The sequence below is a fragment of the Barbatula barbatula genome (assembly GCF_947034865.1).
Source record: "Barbatula barbatula genome assembly, chromosome: 1".
Taxonomy (NCBI): Eukaryota; Metazoa; Chordata; class Actinopteri; order Cypriniformes; family Nemacheilidae; genus Barbatula; species Barbatula barbatula.
Genome location: NC_136766.1, coordinates 25,159,722 through 25,165,721, shown reverse-complemented (window position 1 = coordinate 25,165,721; position 6,000 = coordinate 25,159,722).

Sequence of the window (6,000 nt, the reverse complement as noted above, 5' to 3'; positions counted from 1 at the left end):
AATACTTTTTAAGAAGACAGAAATTAATAAGAGGTTAAAATCAGTCATCTACATTTTGACTGAAGATATGCATTTTCACACACTACACCCGCCTGTAGTGTTCTAGCAGTGTAAGGTTGAGAGTGAGTTTCTTCAGTAGCGGTGTGATGCAGGCCTCTTTGAAAGCAGTGGGAAATGTCCAAGTGGTGAGCAAAGAGTTGATGATGCGGGTCAGACCAGGCACAACTGCTGGAGAGATGGCATGGAGGAGATGGGTGGGGATGGGATCCAGTGGGCAGGTGGTAGGGTGGTTGGAACCAATGACCTTGGAAACATCATCTTCAGACATAGGAGAAAAGGCAGGTGATGGTGGCGTAGAAAATTGGCTGTTGATGGCGGTAGTTTTCTTTACGAAGAACGATGCAAAATCATCAGCCGTTAACTCCGATGAAGGTGTGGGAGCAGGCGGACAGAGGAGAGCACAGAAGGTTTTTAAGAGTGTGCGAGAGTCAGGAGAGTTGCTGATCTTCGAGTGGTTATAATCAGTTTTTGCAGAGGTGACGTCAACGGAGAAAGTAGAGAGACAGAGGTCAGTATGGTCTTTTGACTTGTGCCATTTTCTCTCAGCTGACCGGAGGCTGGTGCGATGCTCACGTGGTACATCCGATAACCAGGGGGCAGACAGGGATGCACGGGCTGGTCCAGATGTAAGAGGGCATATGTTGTCCAAGCAGGATGTAAGCGTGGAACACAGAGTGTCTGTTGCACTGTTGGTATTCAAAAGAGAGAGCTCCTCAGAGGAGGGGAGTGCAGACAAGACAGCAGAGGAAAAGCAGGAGGGTGGAACCGTAGGTAGCGCCGGAAAGTGACCAGTGGTAAGACATCTGCGTTGTCTGGAGCGGTGAGGTCGGGGGTGACAAAGAAGTGATCAGACGTGTGCAGCGGAGTGACCTGAGAGTGATGAGTGGAGCATTTCTCGAATCATCCTTGTCATTTGCAAAACAGTAAGTGCATTTCTGGTTTTGATTGTTTGATTGCAAGAGACGGCACATGATTCACGTTAACGCTTTTACTGTTTGTACAATAATTTATTGACAGACAGTGTCATTGTGATGCAGACAGGAAAAGACAGCACTGCATAGCACAAACAAATGTAGAAATCTGAACATAAGACAATCTCCTTAGGGAAAACTGTACATGCAGTGCAGTGGAATTACAGTGCAGTCTTCCAACACCTCCTGACGTTCCTGTCTTTTGGGCAACGGATTCTCATCCACATCACAACAAATATCTTCTCTTGCGATACAGCGTGAAAATCATCTTTCAGAGTGTCTAATCCAGCCTCTGCAGGCATCAGCTGTGATGTCATCACACGTTACATCCATGGCAGCCAGAAGGGTCATCTGTGTATGCGGCTGGCCATCATATACTTTTAATCTTCATGCTGAGAAAAATTCCTCAACGGGGTTGAGTAGGGTGAGAGGAACTCCACCAGCATCCTGTTGTGGGCCGCAAACCATTGCCTGATGATGTTGGAGCGATGGAAACTGACATTGTCCCAAACTAACACGTACTTTGGCAGGTCATCTCCAATCTGCCCCCTCTCTTGTTCAGGGATGAGATCCCTGTAGAGAGTGTCAAAAGACTGTTTAGGTGTGAAAAGGGGCCGTCTGCAACACAGTGAAGTTGTCTTGCAGTCCTATGTGGAAAGAATATAGCAATGCAAAACACTAAATTGAGTAAAAAATAAAATGCCACCGTTTACTTAAAGTATACTTACTGTATATTGTAAAACTAGTGCTTAAATGTCGTGGGGATTATACTATTCTACAGAGACCCATTATAATGCATTTTGATCAACATGACATAAGTAATTGATAATGTAGGAATCTGCACAGAATTTTGTCATAATCATTTGCATGGATGTACCAAAGCATTTGCAACTTGTTCAAAGAAATGAGAAAATGCTTGTTTGATGTGCACACGTGACACAAGGATGTAAGGATTGAACAAGAAGTTTTGAGAATTTCAAATCGGATCAGAGAAATGTACCAAATTGACTTAGAAAAAAGTGTATTTAAAGTGGGGGGGGTACTTTTGGGGCAGTTTTGTTTCACCCAAGTGTCCCATTTCCACCCCTCTCAAACTAATGCATGGATGCATATAGCCAGAAACAATTCATTTGATGCATGCAAAGAAGCAACACTGTGTGTCTCAAGAAGCATTTATTCTTGATTACGTAGACATGCTAAAATTTCAAGGTCACACACTACACATTACACATTACACATGACATTACACATTTCATAAAATTTACATTTAGTCATTTAGTAGACGTTTTTATCCAAAGCGACATACAGACGAGGAAACATTGGAAGCAATTATAACAATATAGGCAACAAAATGCATAAGTTAATTAAATCCAGTCCATTAAAGCCTAGCACAGTATACAAAGCTAAGAATAGTGAGGTAAGTAAAAAAATACTTTTTAAGAAGACAGAAAATAATAAGAGGTTAAAATCAGTCATCTACATTTTGACGGAAGATATGCATTTTCACACACTACACCCGCCTGTAGTGTTCTAGCAGTGTAAGGTTGAGAGTGAGTTTCTTCAGTAGCGGTGTGATGCAGGCCTCTTTGAAAGCAGTGGGAAATGTCCAAGTGGTGAGCAAAGAGTTGATGATGCGGGTCAGACCAGGCACAACTGCTGGAGAGATGGCATGGAGGAGATGGGTGGGGATGGGATCCAGTGGGCAGGTGGTAGGGTGGTTGGAACCAATGACCTTGGAAACATCATCTTCAGACATAGGAGAAAAGGCAGGTGATGGTGGCGTAGAAAATTGGCTGTTGATGGCGGTAGTTTTCTTTACGAAGAACGATGCAAAATCATCAGCCGTTAACTCCGATGAAGGTGTGGGAGCAGGCGGACAGAGGAGAGCACAGAAGGTTTTTAAGAGTGTGCGAGAGTCAGGAGAGTTGCTGATCTTCGAGTGGTTATAATCAGTTTTTGCAGAGGTGACGTCAACGGAGAAAGTAGAGAGACAGAGGTCAGTATGGTCTTTTGACTTGTGCCATTTTCTCTCAGCTGACCGGAGGCTGGTGCGATGCTCACGTGGTACATCCGATAACCAGGGGGCAGACAGGGATGCACGGGCTGGTCCAGATGTAAGAGGGCATATGTTGTCCAAGCAGGATGTAAGCGTGGAACACAGAGTGTCTGTTGCACTGTTGGTATTCAAAAGAGAGAGCTCCTCAGAGGAGGGGAGTGCAGACAAGACAGCAGAGGAAAAGCAGGAGGGTGGAACCGTAGGTAGCGCCGGAAAGTGACCAGTGGTAAGACATCTGCGTTGTCTGGAGCGGTGAGGTCGGGGGTGACAAAGAAGTGATCAGACGTGTGCAGCGGAGTGACCTGAGAGTGATGAGTGGAGCATTTCTCGAATCATCCTTGTCATTTGCAAAACAGTAAGTGCATTTCTGGTTTTGATTGTTTGATTGCAAGAGACGGCACATGATTCACGTTAACGCTTTTACTGTTTGTACAATAATTTATTGACAGACAGTGTCATTGTGATGCAGACAGGAAAAGACAGCACTGCATAGCACAAACAAATGTAGAAATCTGAACATAAGACAATCTCCTTAGGGAAAACTGTACATGCAGTGCAGTGGAATTACAGTGCAGTCTTCCAACACCTCCTGACGTTCCTGTCTTTTGGGCAACGGATTCTCATCCACATCACAACAAATATCTTCTCTTGCGATACAGCGTGAAAATCATCTTTCAGAGTGTCTAATCCAGCCTCTGCAGGCATCAGCTGTGATGTCATCACACGTTACATCCATGGCAGCCAGAAGGGTCATCTGTGTATGCGGCTGGCCATCATATACTTTTAATCTTCATGCTGAGAAAAATTCCTCAACGGAGTTGAGCAGGGTGAGAGGAACTCCACCAGCATCCTGTTGTGGGCCGCAAACCATTGCCTGATGATGTTGGAGCGATGGAAACTGACATTGTCCCAAACTAACACGTACTTTGGCAGGTCATCTCCAATCTGCCCCTCTCTTGTTCAGGGATGAGATCCCTGTAGAGAGTGTCAAAAGACTGTTTAGGTGTGAAAAGGGGCCGTCTGCAACACAGTGAAGTTGTCTTGCAGTCCTATGTGGAAAGAATATAGCAATGCAAAACACTAAATTGAGTAAAATAAAATGCCACTGTTTACTTAAAGTATACTTACTGTATATTGTAAAACTAGTGCTTAAATGTCGTGGGGATTATACTTTTCTACAGAGACCCATTATAATGCATTTTGATCAACATGACATAAGCAATTGATAATGTAGGAATCTGCACAGAATTTTGTCATAATCATTTGCATGGATGTACCAAAGCATTTGCAACTTGTTCAAAGAAATGAGATAATGCTTGTTTGATGTGCACACGTGACACAAGGATGTAAGGATTGAACAAGAAGTTTTGAGAATTTCAAATCGGATCAGAGAAATGTACCAAATTGACTTAGAAAAAACTGTATTTAAAGTGGTGGGGGGGGTACTTTTGGGGCAGTTTTGTTTCACCCAAGTGTCCCATTTCCACCCCTCTCAAACTAATGCATGGATGCATATAGCCAGAAACAATTCATTTGATGCATGCAAAGAAGCAACACTGTGTGTCTCAAGAAGCATTTATTCATGATTACGTAGACATGCTAAAATTTCAAGGCCACACACTACACATTACACATTACACATGACATTACACATTTCATAAAATTTACATTTAGTCATTTAGCAGACGTTTTTATCCAAAGCGACTTACAGACGAGGAAACATTGGAAGCAATTATAACAATATAGGCAACAAAATGCATAAGTTAATTAAATCCAGTCCATTAAAGCCTAGCACAGTATACAAAGCTAAGAATAGTGAGGTAAGTAAAAAAATACTTTTTTAAGAAGACAGAAAATAATAAGAGGTTAAAATCAGTCATCTACATTTTGACGGAAGATATGCATTTTCACACATTACACCGGCCTGTAGTGTTCTAGCAGTGTAAGGTTGAGAGTGAGTTTCTTCAGTAGCGGTGTGATGCAGGCCTCTTTGAAAGCAGTGGGAAATGTCCCAGTGGTGAGCAAAGAGTTGATGATGCGGGTCAGACCAGGCACAACTGCTGGAGAGATGGCATGGAGGAGATGGGTGGGGATGGGATCCAGTGGGCAGGTGGTAGGGTGGTTGGAACCAATGACCTTGGAAACATCATCTTCAGACATAGGAGAAAAGGCGGGTGATGGTGGCGTAGAAAATTGGCTGTTGATGGCGGTAGTTTTCTTTACGAACAACGATGCAAAATCATCAGCCGTTAACTCCGATGAAGGTGTGGGAGCAGGCGGACAGAGGAGAGCAGAGAAGGTTTTTAAGAGTGTGCGAGAGTCAGGAGAGTTGCTGATCTTCTAGTGGTTATAATCAGTTTTTGCAGAGGTGACGTCAACGGAGAAAGTAGAGAGAGAGAGGTCAGTATGGTCTTTTGACTTGTGCCATTTTCTCTCAGCTGACCGGAGGCTGGTGCGATGCATCCGATAACCAGGGGGCAGACAGGGATGCACGGGCTGGTCCAGATGTAAGAGGGCATATGTTGTCCAAGCAGGATGTAAGCGTGGAACACAGAGTGTCTGTGGCACTGTTGGTATTCAAAAGAGAGAGCTCCTCAGAGGGGGGGAGTGCAGACAAGACAGCAGAGGAAAAGCAGGAGGGAGGGACCGTAGGTAGCGCCAGAAAGTGACCAGTGGTAAGACATCTGCGTTGTCTGGAGCGGTGAGGTCGGGGGTGACAAAGAAGTGATCAGACGTGTGCAGAGGAGTGACCTGAGAGTGATGAGTGGAGCATTTCTCGAATCATCCTTGTCATTTGCAAAACAGTAAGTGCATTTCTGGTTTTGATTGTTTGATTGCAAGAGACGGCACATGATTCACGTTAACGCTTTTACTGTTTGTACAATAATTTATTGACAGACAGTGTCATTGTGA